The sequence below is a fragment of the Acinonyx jubatus genome, chromosome A1, assembly GCF_027475565.1.
Source record: "Acinonyx jubatus isolate Ajub_Pintada_27869175 chromosome A1, VMU_Ajub_asm_v1.0, whole genome shotgun sequence".
Taxonomy (NCBI): Eukaryota; Metazoa; Chordata; class Mammalia; order Carnivora; family Felidae; genus Acinonyx; species Acinonyx jubatus.
Window position 1 is genome coordinate 1,228,010 of NC_069380.1, and position 20,000 is coordinate 1,248,009.

General features: G+C 40.3%; 1 long non-coding RNA gene across 1 annotated transcript; it reads right to left on the minus strand.

Moving 5' to 3' along the window:
* Positions 1–1,316: 1,316 nt before the first annotated feature.
* Positions 1,317–19,951, minus strand: LOC128312109 (uncharacterized). The gene is made up of 3 exons (XR_008290960.1): positions 18,456–19,951; positions 11,794–11,911; positions 1,317–6,020 (listed from the first exon to the last, which is right to left on the minus strand). It is a non-coding gene; the product is annotated as an uncharacterized LOC128312109 (long non-coding RNA).
* Positions 19,952–20,000: the final 49 nt, after the last annotated feature.

The following is a 20,000-nucleotide window of genomic DNA, read 5'->3' on the forward strand; positions in this document are numbered from 1 at the left end:
TCATTTCATCACGAAGACATCAATCTTAAATGTGTATGCACTAAGTAACAGAGCTCTAAAATACATAAGGCAAAATTGAAAGCACCAAAGAGAGAAATGACAAATTTATATTCATAGTTAGAATAACTGAGCAACTGATAGAACATTACACAAAAATCAGCAAGGATATGGAACATCAAAATAATACTATCAACTAACCTGACCTCATTTATCTTTATAGAACACTATGCCCAGCAACTACATAATATACATTTTTTAGGTGCACATGAAATGTTTGCTGAGAGAAAGCATGCTGAACTATGCAACATGCCTCAATAAATTTCAAAGAATGGAAATCACACAGAGTATATTTTCTGACCTTTGCAGAATTAAATTAGTTATCCATCTACCTACCTATCTACTATCTATCTATATTTGGTATTTTCTATACCAGATATTTAGAGATTAAGCAAACATAAATGGGTAAAAGAAAAAATCATAAGAGATCCTTCAAATAAATAAAATGAATGAAAATGAAAAACTTCAAAATCTGCAGGATGCACCTGAAGCAGTGCTAAGAGATAAATTTTTACTTTAAGTGTATACATTAGAAAAAGAAGAAAAGCTTAAAATTGATCATCTACATTTCTACCTTAAGAAGCTTGAAAAAAAGAAAAATGAAACAATGTAAGCAGAGGAAGAAAATAATAAAGATAAGAAATCAATGAGTTAGAAATCAAATAATGGAGAAAATGCAACAAAGCTAAAGTTTAGTTCTTTGAAAATAGTAATAAAATTGATAAACTCCTTATCTTCATCAGTTTGGACTGAGTGGCTTAAAAAACAAATTTTTCCCCTCAATTTTGAAACCATGGAGCCTCAAAGCCCAAGATCAGGGTGTCAGCATGTTTTAGGTTCATAAAAATTACATTAAACATGTTATATGAAGTGGCTGATAGAGGATTTTTCTCATTGACCAATTCCTAAGACTTTTAGTTTTAGAAAATGTGTTGTATCCTCTTTAATTCTCTTTGTCATTTATTTTTTCTTTGTGAATTACTGGTCCAAAATTTAAATTAGGATGTCGTGGCGGGGTGGGTCATGGCAAAGGAGTACACGGTGCAGGGGGTGGTGGGGGAAGCTTCTGGAAACCTGGATTAGAGTTCAGTACTAATCTCTTCCTCCAGATGTTTTGTGAAACCTTGTAACAAGTAGAGAAATTGTTAGTTTTGAGTTTTATTTCACTTACCATAGAAATATTAAGAAATAATAATATAGACAAAAGGAAAGAAGAGATAAGGATGTACTTGAGAACCATCTCTTCAGGACTCAGGGAAGACTTTTTAGATATATGTGTATTTTGATTTTAAAGAGATTTGGAAACTGAGAGAAAAGATTTTCCCAGGTGACTTTGACTTCTGGCAACATACTAGGAAGACCTATGCTACAAGTTTCTTCTTCCCTCTTCAGATATAAGAATTCTCAACAAAATATTATTTAAAAATTGTGACAAATAAGTAAGTGAAAGAAATAAAGACACGGAAGTGCCAGAAATGAAGAGAGCATTCAAGACCGGCACTGTGAGTAGTAAGTGAACCTATGGTGGCTGATAGGAGGGTGAATCTGAAAGTGGAACTTAGAGCCTCGGGCTGATGTCAACTTTGTCTGGAGGGCATTTATTTTTGCTTCTGGAAAGCGGTTACGGTAGGTGCGGTATCATCAATCCAAAGTCTGAACGGATTCAAACTTGGCTTGGTGAGTGTTGCCTGATTTCAGGTTACTCTTACTCCTAGTAAGCCCTTTGGAGGTCCAGACCGAAAGAGTGGGGGTATTTACAAGGGCCTGTCCTCTGGTGGACCCCCAAGTTCAATTTTTGTTCTCCTAGCCCCACGAGATCGCCAGAAACTCTATTTAGCCTCTTAGCCTCTCAACTTTGTTTTTGTTTGTTTGTTTGTTTACAAATTGGCAGATGCCTTGTGAATAAGATGGTTCACTTCCCTTCTCATCTTTTCTGGCTGGGATCTTGGCTCTTCAAGTCTTTGCTACTCTGGTAGCTCTCGGAAGTTTTCATACACGTCTGTTCACATTGTTCACCTTCTCTACATGTTCTCAGCAGTAGGGTTTGTCTTGGATAAACTAACCCACCATTACGTGAGCCAGAAATAACCTGCTTGATTATTTGAAACTATACAGTAGATAATGTTGAAAAACTTTCTAAATTTTTTTTTATAAATATCATTTGATAAGATTTTAGAAATTTTTATTACTTCAAATGATCTATTATGTAAAACTTATTTGTGATAGTCTTCTAAGTTTTTCCTCATTGATGAGTCCAGATTTTCTTTGAATCATGAGCTTTGATAGAAGTAATTGCTATTTTGAAAAAATATATGTATATTCTGCTTTTAATGATATGCATTTTGAGCATTACTTTTATCCAGTGGTTATGCTACCAACAATAAAAAGCCACTGTGGTTATTTGTGTCACGCCATGCAGGTCACGTTCAGCCTTGCTGTTGTGTACCTTTCTCGCACCAGGTCTGTGCACCAGAGTGTAGTGTGTGAGGGCAGAAAATGAGACAGGGCCTTGGAAAATGCCTTCAAGAAGAACTGAGGCGTGGTGTCCACACCCTCTCTGCTTCCCCATCACTCCCAGCAGTGCGATGGGAGAATGGGTCAGTGACACCCAATTTTGAGTCTTTGCTTTTAATGTTTTTTTTTTTTATTTTAATTTTAAAGAGAGAGAGAGAGAGAGAGAGAGAGAGTGCGTGAGGGAGGAGCAGAGAGAGAGGGAGACAGAATCCGAAGCAGGCTCCAGGTACTGAGCCGTCAGCACAGAGTCTGACGCCGGGCTTGAACTCTCGGACGGTGAGATCATGACCCGAGCTGAAGTTAGAGGCTTAACTGACTGAGCCACCGGGTGCCCCTTAAGTCTTTGCTTTTTCCTGTATCCACTACGTGGCCTGAAATGAAATGCCTCAGCCCTCTCAGCCTGTTTCCTCTTCTGTAACATGAAAGTTTACATCCCATCGTGTACAATGCCTAGGGCAGTAGACACTCTAGAGATTAGGATCTCCGAGTTAAAGAGACTCACTTTGCATTTAGGAGGAAGGAGGAGCTGGACGGAGCAACAACTGGAGCCAGCAACCTACCTACTTCCATCCTTAGAGGGAAGATGCGTTCCGGGCAACCGCCTTCCTCGAAATGGTGGCTCTGGGCCTCAGACTTGCTTGGTATCTGCGTCCAAGGCTGTCTGCAAGTCCAAGAGGTGCGGCCACTGTGACACAGAGCAAACTGGGACACTGGGCTCTCCCCTTGTGATGGGCTTGGCTTCTGACCTTTTGTCTATATCGGAGAAGGCAAGGGAGAACATTTGGAAAGAGAGGAGAAAGAAGATAGCCACAGAAAAACAAAGCAAAGGAGCTGGCAGAAAAAGCGGCGAGGCTTGTGGCACCAAAGGAGGCAGAAAGCCGAGTAGGATAAAGGCAGAAAGTAGATCCTGGAGAGATTTATCAGAGGTCTTGAATGTGGTTTGACTCGTGAGGAGAGTGATGGGCGGCCGCAGGGGGTTTGAGAGAGCTGCTTAGCAGCCTGGAGAACAGACTGACCAGGGGGGATGCCGACCGTCGAGAGCAGAGGCTCAGGCCCGAGCAGAGCGAGGCAACGGCTGACACGGTGTGACGCAGGGTGACTGCCTGAGCTTTGCCCCCTTCCCCGTGTGGAACAAGCTGCTGAATGGACACACTCCTGTTTTGAGTCCCTAGGGGCCGAAAAGGGACAAATCAACCTATGCTGCTTATATAGCAGTTTCTGCCATTCTGGGGCGGAACACAGCCCAACTTTTACAGATGCGTCTCCAGAGTGGAGATACATCAGGGAGGTACAGCTATTTTCAAAGCACCTGCTTGAAATGGCTCGTGTCTGTGTTTCTGAAGACCAGTGTGAGGACAGCCAAGGAAACGTCAGAATGTCAATGCCCCCACTTCCCCAGGCTGACCAAATTAGACTCCGGACAAACATTCTAAATTACTTCAGGCAATTCTTTGGCCCACTGACATTTGAAAATTTGCCTGCTCTGTAGGCATCTGGACTGAGGCTGGCTGTATAAAAATCAACTCAGAAATCCGTTAGAAACACAGATTCCTGGGCTGTGTGTTGGGGGACCCATGGCCCGTAGTCTACATTAAGTTGATCCTTATGATTTTATAACTGGGCTTAGCACGATTTTGACAGATGTGGATGTGCTTCAGGGCAAACGTCAGATCCTGACCCTATAAATACTAGTTCCAACCGAGAGGTGCCCATCTTCTGTTTGTGTTAGAACAGTCATGTATGGGGAAGAGGCGCAGTATGATAAAATTTAAAATCCCAAGCATCTTGCAAGTAAATTTGAGATTGTGGCACATTTTCTTCCAAGCGCATCTCTTTGGTATTAGCACTGAACCTAAATACTAGTTCCTGATGAGTGTTGGACAGCTGGCTTCTAGGAGCAGAATCTAGAAGACCACTCCTAGGTCTCTTTTAGGGCCGAAGTTAAACGTGAAACAATCAATTCTTCTCTCAGCTTATGCCTTCCATTTTTCGAACATTGAAGATTTAGAAACTGATTACCAGTCAGAAGGGACAGTCTCCGCCTTGTATACGCTGGCTTGTATTAGTATGTTTTGAATAGGAAACTAAACTCTTAGTTTTGCTTAGTAATTGCTTAGAAGCAATTACTTATAGCTGAGTGCTAATTATAATCTAAAATGCCACATTAATCCTGAATCCATACATTTAAAAGTTATGTTAGCAAAAAAAAAAATAAAAATAAAAATAAATCGTCTTAGTGTCTAATAAGTCATATCCAGAAATAAATTTAGGTTAACAAGTATCTTCATGTTTGAGGTTGGCTAATGATGGATGAGATCTGTAGCATTATCTCTAAAAAGATTTTTGGCTGCGGTCTCACAATTAATTTCTCACTGTGGTGAGTTTTTCTCACGGCGCTCTGATATCGGAATAATTTCAAGGCGTTCTGTCATTTCACCAAGTTTTTTCCCTCTTAAAATGGCCTGAAAAGGCCTTGGCCAGTGGAACCCTGTTCTTCAATCAGCATTCACCTAAGTACTCCTAGTGGGAGGGAGAAACCATAGCAACGGCAGTTCTGGCGGTTGGGGAAGTTGTTTCGCAGAGCCTCAGAGAGCTACTGTTGGGTCCCCCTCAGGATGGCAAGCTAATGAGCCTTCTTTCCTTCCCAACAGCTATGCCACAAAACTGGGAGAAGAGGCATTAGTATTCAAGACCCCAATTAATTCAATACGTATAGTGGCACTCTCTATATGAAGGGACATGTTTTGGGGGTAAAGCGAATTTGTTCTCTTCTGTCCAGGAGCCCCCACCCTAGAGGGGAAGCAAAGAGAACACAGGAGTGCAAACACAAGCAGGGCAACCCTGGGGAGGAGGGTGAGGAGGGAGTGGTTCTGGGGCGAGGCAGGGAGAATCTTGGGAATGAAGACTTTGAATTACTTTAGAAAGGCTGGAGGAAGGGGCAGACAGGGAGGACATTCTAGGCAGGAGAGAGTTGGTGCAGTGCCCAGAGGTGGGGATAAATAAGCAGTCCTCAGGAAGCAAGAGTGCGTACATGGGCAGACTGGGGGTGGGGAGCACGGAGACGTCAGTGGGAGAACCTGGAAGTACTTGCTGATGTCAGAGGATTTGGGATTTTACTTTGTGTTCAGTGGTGACTTTGCCCACTTTTGGATTCAGCCGTCACCGCCCCCTCCCTGGCACTTCAGGGGCTAGCCACACTAAATTGCTACTCCTGCGTATGCCATGTTGCTTCCTCCATGTCTCGTCAGAAATTTCCATTCCTCCCCTCTCTCCCGCTTAACTTCTAATCATCTTTTGAGACTCGCCTTCTTCAGGACACTGCCCAGATAGGTTGGCTGCCTCCTCCCACCCCAACAACTTCCATTGACTCCTGGTTTATCACCATCATATTGTTGCATTTTCACATTATTTTAGAATTTTCTGTTTGTAGCTCTAGCTCCTCCACTAGACTGTAAAGAGGCACAATATCTCAGTCATCATTCTGTCTCCTGACACTCAATACAGAACCTGACTCCTAGGAGCCTCTTAGTATGAGTTTGCTGAGTGAGTGAGTGTCCGGCCCAGATCCAGGTTTCAGTGGAATGACCCTGGAAACTGGAGGGACTGAGTAACAGATGTGGAAAGGCTAGTTGGAAAGCCACTGGTAAGGTCCCTGAAAGGGGTAATGATGCCAGGGTAGCAGGGAGAGGCACTCGAGATCCAATGTGGAGCTGTAGGAGGTATGATTTGGCCTCTGTTGGCAGAGGGAGGAGTCAGGAGGGAGAACGAGGGGGCTCACATCACGTCTCCCAAGCTGTCCCCAGCCCACACGTGTGCTTCTTTTGACCTGCAGAATATTAGCTTTAAAAACAGCATTTTTCACAGATCTAGAACAAACAATCCTAAAATTTATATGAAACCACAAAAGACTTCAAATAGTCAAAGCAATCTTGAAAAAGAAAAACAAAAGTGGAGATATCACAATTGCAGATTTCAAGTTATATTACAAAACAGTAGTAATTAAGACAGTATGGTACTGGCATAAAAATAGACACATAGATCAATGGAATAGAAAGAAAACCCAGAAATAAATCCACAGTTATATGGTCAATTAATCTTTGACAAAGGAAGAATGAATATACAATGGGAAAAAAACAGTCTTTTCAACAAATGGTGTTGGGAAACCTGGACAGCCACATGCAAAAGAATGAAACTGGACCACTTTCTTTCAACATACACAAAAATAAGCTCTAAATGGATTAAAGACCTAAATGTGAGACCTGAAACCATACAAATCCTTGAAGTGTGTACAGGCAGGATTCTTTCTGACCTTGGCTATAGCAACATTTTTCTGATATGTCTCCTGAGGCAAGGGAAATAAAAACAAAAATAAACTATTGGGACTACATCAAAATAAAAAGTTTCTGCACAGTGAAGGAAACAATTAACAAAAGGCAATCTACTGAATGGTAGAAGATGTTTGCAAATGATATATCCAATAAATGATATATCTGATATATATCAAATATGTCCAATAAATCAATACATAAAGAACTGATACTACTCAATATAAAAAAAATAATCCAATTAAAAAATGGGCAGAAGACATGAACAGACATTTCTCCAAAGAAGACATACAGATGGCCAACTGACACATGAAAAGATGCTCAACATCACTCATCATCAGGGAAATACAAATCAAAACTACAATGAGATATCACCTCATTCCTGTCAGAATGGCTAAAATCAACAACAAAAGAAATAACAAGTGTTGGCAAGGATGTGGAAAAAAAGAAACCCTCATGCACAGCTGGTAGGAATGCAAACTAGTGCAGTCACTGTGGGAAACTTCATGGAGGTTCCTCAAAAAATTAAAAATAGAGCTACGTTATGATCCAGGAATCGCACTGGGTATTTACCCCCAAAATACAAAAACACTAATTCATGCACCCCTATGTTTATTGCAGTATTGTTTACAATAGCCAAACTATGGAAGCAGCTCAAGTGTCCATTGATAGTTGAACAGATAAAAGTGACACAGACACACACACACACACACACACACACACACACACACACTGGAATATTAGTCAGCCAAGAAAAAGAATAAAATCTTAGCATTTGCAACGACATAAATGGAGCTAGACTGTATAATGCTGAACAAAATAAGTCAGTTAGAGAAAGACAAATACCATATGATTTCACTCATATGTGGAATTCAAGAAACAAAACAAATGAGCAAAGGAAAAAACAAGAGAAGAGAGGCAAACCAAGAAACAGACTCTTAACTATAGAGAACAAACTGATGGTTACCAGAGGGGAGATGGGTGTGGGATGGGGGAAAGAGGTGATGGGGATTAAAGAGTACGCTTATCATGATGAAAAAAATGATAAAAAAATCAGAACTGTAAAAAAAAACACATTTGTTGCCAATATTTTAAAATCAGTAAATGTTTACATAAAAACACCAATTTCTAGCATTGATTGAAAGATCAAGTAACACTGGACCCACAGTATCATAAATCAAGAAGGAGCCAGAGCTGGGAAGCAGCTGCCATCTTTGGAGAGAACCCATTGGCTACTTTACCCATTTGCTGTTGCGGCCTCTATGAGTGTCAGTCTTGCACTAAGGGGCCAAACCTGGGAGACTGGGGAGAATGTCTTTAATCGGTGTAAAAAACCCGGGTAAACGGATGTTTTCTTACTTCAGAGGAAAATAATTTGTTCCATTTTTTACATGATAAGTTTGAGGTGTCCACAGTCTTTATTGGATGCCTCTTGGAGATAGCTTGAAATATTAGTCTGAATAACCCATTTTGAAACCTGTAATAAATTAAAGGAGCTAGGTAATGGCCATCAATGGTTGCTGACATCGCCACTGGGAGACAACAAGACATATGCCTTCTGATGGGAATATATAATACCACCTATAAAACAGTCTTGCAAAAGGAAAAAAAATCTCCTGAGCCTTTAAATCTAACTATCAGTTTATAGAATATACAAAAGATAGAAGAACATATAGAAGAAATACCTCAAATATGCAATCAGCAAAGTCCAGGCTATGAGAAACTCTAGGAAACAAATGATCTAGTTTCTCAGAAACAAAAAGTTGCAAGAAAATAAAGAGAGGTGTAGGGGAACCAGTAGATTACAGAGGCTTGAGAGACATATTAACTAATTGCAATATACAGATTTCATTGATTTCTATTTAAACTACTATTTAAAAATAAAGAAATATTTTGCTCCCAGGATGATGGAGTTGATGTACTTTTCCCAATTCTTCTTGCCAAGTACAACTAAAATCCTTGGAAATTATGGAAACACAAACATAAGAAGACCCTGAAAAGTGGAGAGAAGAAGGCAGACCAGGGAGGGACCTTGGGACTCACATGGTGGTGGGTCTTCCTAGGTGTTCTTTTTGCATCACAAATCTCAGACTTGGAGTTGAAGAAGCCAATAGTCCAAAATACCAACGGGTGCAGACAAAATCCCCCAAAACTAAAAATCCAAGATAAACATTCTGTCTCTAGCCAAAGGGCCAGGAAAAGGGAAGCGTAGCAAGACAGAAAAGTTTTAGACAATGACTGCTTTACTCCAGCCTAGCATCAGAGAAATAACTTATGCCCTCACGCTGATACCAGTAAAGGCCAAAAATGGAGTCTAGACTTAGTGGGGCTACAATGAGATGTCCCAACACCCCCTCTGGGGTGGTGTCAGAGAAGGCCAAGTAGGGAGCTGGGACTTTCATCCACTGGTTGGTAAAAAGGCCCCCATAGCCTGTGGTTTCAGTGGATGCCATGTGAGGAGCCTGAACTCTACCTCCATCAGGAAGTCATGACGTATCTCCCCCCATCCCCCAGAGTTGGCGTCAAAGGAGGCCTAGTGGAGAGCGAGGGATTTCACCATTGCCCACTAATAACAAGGCCACAACCCACCAAGGTGTCAGTAGAGATCACATTGGGAGATGGAAACCCCATCCCTTCCCAGAAATAAAGAGGGGCCCTTCTTCACCTTGAGTGTCAATGGACATCAAGTGAAAAACCTGGACTTCTACCTCCGCCTGAGAGTAATGCGACTGTGCCCACCCCTATCCTTCTTCCCCTCTTGTGGTGTCAGAGAAAGCCAGTTAAAATAGATGGTTTAAATGAAATAGATCCAGAGTCTTATAATGTAACACCAAAAGTATCTAAATTTCAATCTAAAATCCCTTATCATACCAGGATCTGAAACTGAATGATAAAATCAATAGATGCAAAAGCCAAGATGACAGAAATGCTAGAATAATCTGATAAAAATTTTAAAGCAGTCATGATGAAACTACTTCAACATGCAATAACAAACATGTTTGAAACAAATGAAAAATAGAAAACCTCAGCAAGAAATAGAAAGTCTCAGCAGAAAAATAAAATATATAAAGAACGAATTGGAAATTTTTGGAGCTAAAAAACACATTAACTCAAATAAAAAGCTCAGTGGGTGGGCTCAACAGCAGAGGGATGGAAGAGAGAAAAGAATCAGTGGGCTATAATAACAAAAACCACTTGATCAGAACAAGAAAGAGAATATAGAACGGAAAAAAAGAAGGGACTCTCAGGGACCTGTATTACTATAATAAAAACCCTAATGTTTGTGTCATTGGAGTTCCAGAGGAGAGTAGAATAAGGGCAGGACTAAAAAGAGTGCTCAAAGAAATAATGGCTGAAAACTTTCCAAATTTAGCAAGAGGCATAAACCCACAGATTAAAGAAGTTAACCCTAAAGAGGATAAATCCAAATAAATGATGCCAAAATACATGATAAATAAATGTCTGAAGACTAAAGACAAAGAAAAAAAATCTTGAAATCAGCCAGAGAAAAACAATACCTTAATCATAAAGAAAAACAATCCAAATTATAGAGGATTTCTCATCAGAAATCATGGATGCCAGAAGGAAGTGGCACAATATTTTTTAAGTCAACCACAAGTTCTAATACCAGCAAAAATATTCTTCATTGAATAAAGAGGAAATCCAGGCATTCACAGATGAAAGAACATTTAGAAAATATTTCACTAACAGACATATCATAAGAGAATGGCTAAAGGAAGATCTTTATATAGAAAAGAAATAAAGGAAGGAACTTTAGAACATCAGGAAGGAATAAAGAATATAGTAAGCAAAAATATGAGTAAATACAATAGAATTTCCTTCTCCTCTTGAGTTTTCTAAATTTGACAGTTGAAACATAAACTATAACCCTCTCTAATGTGATTCGAGATGAATGGAAAGGAAATGTTTAAAACAATTATAGAGAAAGGTAAAGAAATGGAATGGGAGGTAAGATTTCTATATTTCACCTAAATTGGTAAAATAATGATGCAGGTAGACTGTGACGTTATAATATAATGTAATAGCTAAAGCAACCACTAAAAGAGCTATACCAAGATGCACGCAAAGCTGCTAGATAAATAAATAGGGAATTATAAGAAGCATTTAAGCAAACCACAGGAAGTCAGGAAAAAGGAAACTGAAATTAAAAAAAATAGATGTAAGAAACAGGAAACAAAAAAAACACAAAGTGGTGGACTTAAGCTTTACATTATCAATAATTACACTGGATATAAATGGTCTAAATACACCAATTAAAAGACATAACGACAGAATGGATTATAAAACATGACCCAACTAGGTACTGTCTATAAGAAATTCAGTTTAACTATAATGACATAGGTAGGTTGAAAGTAAAAAGATGGAAAAAGACATAAGCAAAGAATCAAAGGAAAGCAGTAATGGCTGTATTAATATCAGATAAAATAAACAAGAAAGTCACCAGACACAGAGAAGGACGTCGTATAATGATAAAAATGGCAATTGAGTAGGAAGAAATAGCAATCCTAAATGTGTATGCACTAAACACAGAACTGAATAATATATGAAGCTCAAACTGATAGAACTAAAAGGAGAAATGGACACACCTGCAATTAAAGTTGGAGACTTCAACACCTCTCTCTCAACAACTGATAGAAGAGCTAGACAGAAGAGCAGCAAGGATTTAGAAACACTCAGCATCACCATCAACCAATAGGATCTAATTGACATCTCACCTGACAGCAAGAGAACGTTCTTTTCAAGCGCTTGTGAAACATATGCCAAGACAGACCATATTCTGGTTATCTTTAAATGTATCCAAGATTTGCTTTAATCAGGTAGTATAAGACATGCAGACTTGGAAATGACTGTTGTGAAGGAAAAAGTGTTAACTCACGGTTCTCTGGAAGCAGGGGGCACAGCATACCGTGAAGGGCCACATGGGGGAAGCACCAGAGTCAGCAGGAGACAGCAAGGGTGTGAAGAAATATGGGCAAAACTCTTCACTGTTGTTTCTGTGGGAAAGACAAGGCAGGGTAAACAGTCTTAGGATTGGCTGGCTTGAAAAATCTCAGCCTGTTGTCTGGTGTCTGGCCCTGAGGTGATTAGGCAGGTGGACAGTGGCCCAGAATGTGAGGGTCCTTTGAAAGCCTGGTAAAAAATGTGGCTGAGGCTATGAGTTTTGGATTGGTTTGTTTGCATAGGAAAGATACACTCATGGGGGAGTTGTTTGCTATCTTTGGGAATTAGCTAGCCATGGGAGGGGCAACTTCCTCAGGGTTGGCAAGACTACAGATGTGAAAAACATTAGAATAAAAAGATATTCTTAGTAAATGAGCCATAAAACAAACCTCAATGCATTTAAAGTAGTTGAAATAATAAAGAGCATGTTCTCTGATCACAGTGGAATCAAAGTAGAATCAATGACAGAAAGATAACAAGAAAATCTCCAAACACTTGGAAACTAAAACACACTTCTAAATAAACCATCATGACTCTATATGGAAAACCCAAAAGATTTCACCAAAAAACTGCTAGAACTGATCTATGAATTCAGCAAAGTTGCAGGATATAAAAATCAATGCATAGAAATCAATTGCATTCCTATACACCAATAATGAAGCAACAGAAAGAGAAATCAAGGAATTGATCCCATTTACAATTGTACCAAAAACCATAAAATACCTAGGAATAAATCTAACCAAAGAGGAAAAATCTATACACTGAAAACTATAGAAAGCTTATGAAAGAAATTGAAGAAGACACAAAAAAAGGGAAAGATATTCCATGCTGCTGGATAGAAAAAACAAATATTGTTAAAATGTCGATACTACCCAAAGCAATCTACATATTCAATGCAATCCCTATCAAAGTAACACCAACATTCTTCACAGAGCTAGAACAAACAATCCTAAAATTTGTATTGAACCAGAAAAGACCCCGAATAGCCAAAGCAATCTTGAAAAAGAAAACCAAAGCTGGAGGCATCACAATCCTGGACTTCAAGATGTATTACAAAGCTGTCATCATCAAGACAGTATGGTACCGGCACAAAAACAGACACTCAGATCAATGGAACAGAATAGAGAACCCATAAATGGACCCACAAATGTATGGCCAACTAATCTTTGACAAAACAGGAAAGAAGAGCCAATGGGATAAAGACAGTCTCTTCACCAAGTGGTGCTGGGAAAACTGGACAGCGACATGCAGAAAAATGAGCCCGGACCACTTTCTTACATCACACACAAAAATAAACTCAAAATGGATGAAAGGTCTAAATGTAAGATAGGAAGCCATCAAAATCCTCGAGGAGAAAGCAGGCAAAAAGGGGCCTCATCAAGATAAAAAGCTTCTGCATAGCAAAGGAAACCATCAGCAAAACTAAAAGGCAACCAACAGAATTGGAGAAGATATTTGCAAATGACATATTAGATAAAAGGTTAGTATTCAAAATCTATAAAGAACTTATCAAATGCAACACCCAAAAAACAAATAATCCAGTGAAGAAATGGGCAAAAGACATGAATAGATACTTCTCCAAAGAAGACATCTAGATGGCCAACCGACACATGAAAGAATGTTCAATATCACTCATCATCAGGGAAATACAAATCAAAACCACAATGAGATACCACCTCACACCTGTTAATGGCTAACATTAACAACTCAGGCAACAGCAGATGTTGGCGAGGATGCAGAGAAAGAGGATCTCTTTTGAACTGCTGGTGGGAATGCAAACTGGTGCAGCCACTCTGGAAAACAGAGTGCAATTGTAAATGGGATAGATTCCTTGATTTCTGTTTCTGTTACTTCATTACTGGTCTATAGGATACAACTGATTTCTGTGCATTGATTTTTATATCCTGCAACTTTGCTGAATTCACGGATCAGTTCTAGCAGTTTGTTTTCCAGGTTTTGAGGTTTCTCAAAAAATTAAAAATAGAACCACCCTATGACCCAGCAATTGCACTATTAGGTATTTATCCAAGAGATACAGGTATGCTGTTTTGAAGGGGCACATGCACCCCAATGTTTATAGCAGCAATATTAACAATAGCCAAAGTATGGAAAGAGCCCAAATGTCCATTGATGGATGAATGGATAAAGATGTGGTGCGCGCACGCGCGCGCGCGCGCGCACACACACACACACACACACACACACACACACAATATGGAGTATTACTTGGCAATCAAAAAGAATGAAATCTTGCCATTTGCACTACATGGATGGAACTAGAGGGTATTATGCTAAGTGATATTAGTCAGTCAGAGAAAGACAAATATCATATGACTTCACTCATATGTGGACTTTAAGATACAAAACAAATGAACATAAGGGAAAGGAAATAAAAATAATATAAAAACATGGAGGGGGACAAAACATAAGAGACTCTTAAATATGGAGAACAAACAGAGGGTTACTGGAGGGGTTGTGGGGGGGGGGAAATGGGCTAAATGAGTAAGGGGCACTAAGGAATCTACTCCTGAAATCATTGTTGCACTATATGCTAACTAACTTGGATGTAAATTAAAAAAATAAATTAAATAAAAATTTAGTGTTAAAATTAAAAAAATAAACCATCACGGGTCAATACATTGTATTGAATGAAAATAAAAATAAAGCCTATCTTAAATTCCACATATGAGTAAAATCATATGGTATTTATCTTTCTCTGACTTATTTCACTTAGCATTATAACCTCTAGATCCATCCATGTGTTTGCAGTGTCAAGACTTCACTATTTTTTATGGTCTAGCAATATTCCATTGTGTGTGTATACACACACACACACACACACACACACACACACATTCTATTGTGAGATATATATCACATCTTTATCCATTCATCTATTGATGGACACTGGGTTGCTTCCACATCTTGGCTATTGTAAATAATCCTAGAGATAGGCGTGCATATATCTTTTCCAATTAGTGTTTTCATATTGCTTGGGTAAATCCCCAGAGTGGTATTAGTGGATCATGATTCTATTTTTAATTTTTTTTGAGGAACATCCATACTGTTTTCCACAGTGTTTGCACCAGTTTGCAGTATACCTGAAACTATTGTACACTGTATGTTAATTATACTGGAATTTAAAAAAAAAAAAGGAGAGAAAAAAACATTGCAACTTCAAAAAAAAAAGAATACTCAAAACTCAATAAAAAGACAATGTCATTAAAAATACATATTGGGGTACCTGGGTGGCTTAGTTGGTTAAGTATCTGATTCTTGATTTTGGCTCAGGTCATGACCTCACAGTTGTGAGACTGAGCCCCATTCTGGGCTCCACACTGAGCATGGAGCCTGCTTGGGATTCTCTCTCTCCTTCTCTCTCTGCCCCTCTCCCACTCAGGTGCATGCTCCCTCTCTCTCTTGATTCCTCTCTCAAAAAATTACAACATATCAAATTTGTGGGACACAGTTAAAGGAATTATGATAAGGAATAGTATAGCACTGAATGAAAAGAGAAAGAGACTCAAGTCAATAATCTAAGCTTCCCCATCAGGAATATAGAAAACAAAGTGCAAAATAAACTCAAAACAAACAGAAAGACAGAAATAATAAAGGTAAGATCAGGAATCAATTAAATTGAAAACAGAAGAAGAATAGAAGAAATTAATGAAACAAAGAGCTGGTTCTTTGAAAAGATCAATAAAATTGACAAAAATTCTAGCAAGACTGACAAAGGGGAAAAGAAGAGAGTGCAATATGGCAAGAAAATGAAATAAAAGACATTGAGAACAGAAAGGAAGAAATGAAACTGTCCCGACTTGCAGATGATATGGTTGTCTATGCAGAAAATCCCAAGGCATCTTCAAAAATCTCCTAGAACTAATAAATGAAAGATCACACAATACAAAAACAGAACAAAATCCCCATACCCAAACCATTTATTTCTTTATACTAGCAATGAACATATGGACTCTGAAGTTAAAATAAAAATGTATTTATAATAAAAGAAAATGGAATACTTAAAATAAATCTAACAAAACATTTATATGACTTGTGTGCTGAGAACTATACACTGCTGATTAAAGAAATAAAAGAAGATATATGTAGAGGAACATACTGTGTGTATGGATAGGAATATTTGAAGATGTCTATTTTCCTCAAACTGATATCCAGATTTAGTGCCATTTCTACCAACCCCCCCAAGACTTTTTAGACACAGACAAAATGATTCTAAAATGTATATGTGAAGGCTGATGAATTAGAAGAGCTAAGATAATTGGAAAAGGAAGAATAGAGAGAGAGGAATCACTCTAGCAGGTTTCGAGGGTGATTTATACAGTACAATAATCAAGACTATTTGGTATTGGTGGAGGAATAGACATGCAGATCAATGGAACAGAGCAGAGAATCCAGAAATAGCTCCACACAAATATAAACAATTGATTTTTGACAGAAGTGCAAAAACAACTCAGTGGAGGAAAGATAGCATGTTCATCAAAGGGTGCTGGAGCGGGGCACCTGAGTGGCTCAGTTGGTTAAGCAACTTACTTCGGCTCAGGTCATGATCTCATGGTTGGTAAGTTTGAGCTCCGCGTTGGGCTCTGTGCTGACAGCTTAGAGTCTGGAGTCTGCTTCAGATTCTGTGTCTCCCTCGCTCTCTGTCCCTCCTCATTCTCTGTCTCTCTCTATCTCTCAGAAATAAATGTTAAAAAATTTTAAATGAAAAAAAGAAAAAGGGTGCTGGAGCCACAGGACATCTGCATGCAAAAAAAGAACCTCAACTTAAATCTCAGACCTTATAAAAAATTCAACACAAAATGGACCACAAACTTGAATGTAAAACCTAAAACTATACAGCTTTTATTAAAAAAAAAAAAAAGAAAGAAAATCTTTGGGATTTTGAATTAGGCAAAGACTTCTTAGACTTGACACTAAAATCACAATCCATCTAAGAAAAAAAACTCGATAAATTGGACTCCATTAAAATGTAAAACTTTTGGGGTGCCTGGGTGGCTCAGTCAGTTGAGCATCTGACTTCGGCTCGGGTCATGATCTCCCAGTTTGTGGGTTCGAGCCCCATGTCAGGCTCTGTGCTGACAGCTCCGAGCCTGGAGCCTGCTTCGGATTCTGCGTCTCCCTCTCTCTCTGCCCCTCCCCCACTCGCATTCTGTCTCCGTCTCTCAAAAATAAATAAACATTAAAAAAATTAAAAAAAGGGGCGCCTGGGTGGCTCAGTCGGTTGAGTGTCCGACTTTGGTTCAGGTCATGATCTCGCGGTCTGTGAGTTCAAGCCCCGCGTCGAGCTCTGTGCTGACAGCTCAGAGCCTGGAGCCTGCTTTGGATTCTGCGTCTCCCTCTCTCTCTGCCCCTCCCCTGTTCATGCTCTGTCTCTCTCTGTCTCAAAAATAAATAAATGTTAAAAAAAAATTAAAAAAATAAAAATAAAAAATAAAATAAAATGTAAAACTTTTAATCTGGAAAAGACCTTGTTAAGAAGATGAAAAGAAACGCTAAAGTAGGAAAAAATTTGCTAACTACTTTCTGTCCAAGGACTAGTATTTAGAATATATAAAGAATTATCAAAGTTCAACAGTAGAAAAAAAACCAGTCTAATTAGAAAATGAAAAGAATATAAAAATAGCAAATAATCATATGAAAATATGTTTAACTTCATTAGACATTATGGAAATGCAAATTAAGCACATCAATCAGAATGGCTAAAATAAAAAATAGTGACAACACCAAATGTTGGCAAGGATGAGGAAGAAGTGGATCACTCATACGCTGCTGGTGAGAATGTATAATGGTGCAGCTGCTCCGGAAAACAGTTTGGCAGTTTCTTAAAAAATGAAATGTACAACCACCGTATGCCAAGCAATTGAACTTCTGAATGTTTATCACGAGAAATGAAAATGTGTTCACTGAAAAACCTGTTCATATTTTTCATATAGGCCACAGACTAGAAACAGCCCAGATGTCCTTTGATGAGTGAATGGTTAAACTCTGCACATTCATACCATGGAACATTACTTAGCGCCAAAAAGGATTAGAGTATTAGTGCACACCATGACCTGGATGAATCTTCAGAGAAGTATGCCGGGGAACGAAAATCCAATCTCACAAGGTTGCATAGTGTATCATTTCTTTTATAATAATGTTCTTGAGGTGACAAAACTATAGAAATGACGAGCAGATCAGTGGTTTCCAAAAATCAAAAAGGGATGTGATGAGTGGAGATGGGATGGGAGAGAATTGGGCGTAGTTATAAAAGGGCCACATGGGAGACCTTCGTGGTGATGGCAACATTCTACGTCTTGACTGGATCAATGGCAATACGGTGGTTGAGATCTTGTACTATAGTTTCACAGGATATTACCGTTGAGAGAAAGTTCAAGGGGCACATGGGCCTCTGTATTATTTCTTACACCTACATGTGATTCTACAATTATCTTAAAATAATGAGAAAAAAAAGAGGAACATTTATAGGACAGTTGGGGAATTATGAACCACGACTGGATTTTGTAACGTGATGGTGGCATTGTGTTTTAGTTTTAAGAGATTAGTCTACTCTTACAAGACTCGTACTGAAATATCTACCAACAAAATGATGTGTCTGGGACTTGCTTCAGAGGAATCCAGAGTGAGGGACAAGCAGGTGAGAGTCTCCTGGGAAAGCGAAAAAGCACGACTAGATCATCGGCTGGAGCTGGGTGAGAGGTGCAGGGGGTTTCTTCACATCCTACGTTATATGCAGTCACCCAGCACGGAGCTGTGGTTGCCGGCACAACATGGTCGTGAAGCCACTGCCTTCAGAGAGAGTCGGACCTGGTTTGAACCTTGGCTCTGCTACATATGAGGCAAGTCTGGGGCAAGTTATTGAACCTGTCTGTAAAGTGTGACAGTATCTCAGGGTAATCGTGCAGACAGGAGATTGCCAAAGAGGAGCACAGGGAGAGAAAAGGAAAGGTCTTCTCTCCAGGGGTGGGAGAGGGAGAGGAGCCAGTGCAGGAGACGGAGGAGCCATTCGAGGTGGAGACCCAAGGTTAGGCCGGGCAGGGTCTTGGAACCCAAAAACACAAAAGGTCTCGAAAGGAGCTTTACGAAGATGAAAACCGGTGAGAAGCCATCAGCTTCGGTGTTCAGCAAGTCACTGGCGCTGACAGAGGCTTGGGTTCAGTGGCCAGGTGGGCCCAGATGAAGGTGCTGAGAAGTGAGTGGGGTCAGAGGGCGTGGCCAGTACTCCTGACCTTGATGGGATGGCGTGGAGGGACAGCTCCAGAGGCAAGGAGTGTTAGGGGGGCTAAAGAGCAGAAACCAACCGGAGAAGAGAAAGAGATGGGGAGTAAGAAAGGAGGGGCTGACCAGGGGTCCCGCCGGGCGAGGCACCGGGAGTTCCAAGATCATGGCAGGAAGGAGGTTCCTCTCTGATGCAGACTGGGGTTGTTACCAAGGTGGTTTTGTCTACCCCTGGCATTTCCCCCTCGCCCTTCATCTGATACTCATTTGAACAGCTATTTACAAAGGAAGAATATTACGGGACGTCGGGAGTTATGCGTGCTCACCAGGTTTTTTAATTTGATGGTAGAGTTGTAGTTTTGTTTTACAAGGTAGTCCTGGTCTTTATAGATTAATACTGAGATAGTTGTGGATGAAATGGTATGTGTGGAGTTTGCTCTGGACTCCGAAGAAAATGAGAATATTCCGTTTTTCTGGAGGGAGGTCTTAGAATCGCGGCGCCACGTCAAGCCCTTGTGCACGCTTCTTGCCCGTCAGGTTTCCTCGCGCGGAACGTACCGTGCTGCTCTCGTCCCTTCACACGGAGGCCGCACGTGCGTGTACGTGTTTCCACGCTCGAGTGACCGGACCGTGACCGGCTGACTCGCCAGCACCCACGCTACCGGCATCCGCGTTCGGTCTGGGGATCCCTGACGAGAAAGGCGTCCTGGCCTGCGGGCGCTCATCTCGGTCACACGCACCGAGGGCGCCGCGCCGGTGACGAGCGAGTCCTCTGAGGCGAGCCTCGTCTCACAGCCGCTGCCCGCTTCCTCACCCTCCGCTCTGCCCGGGCTGCCCCGACCCGGGGGGGGGGGCGTTTCGCGCGTCCTGACGCGGCCGGATCCTCTCCCGGCCGAGGCCCGGTGG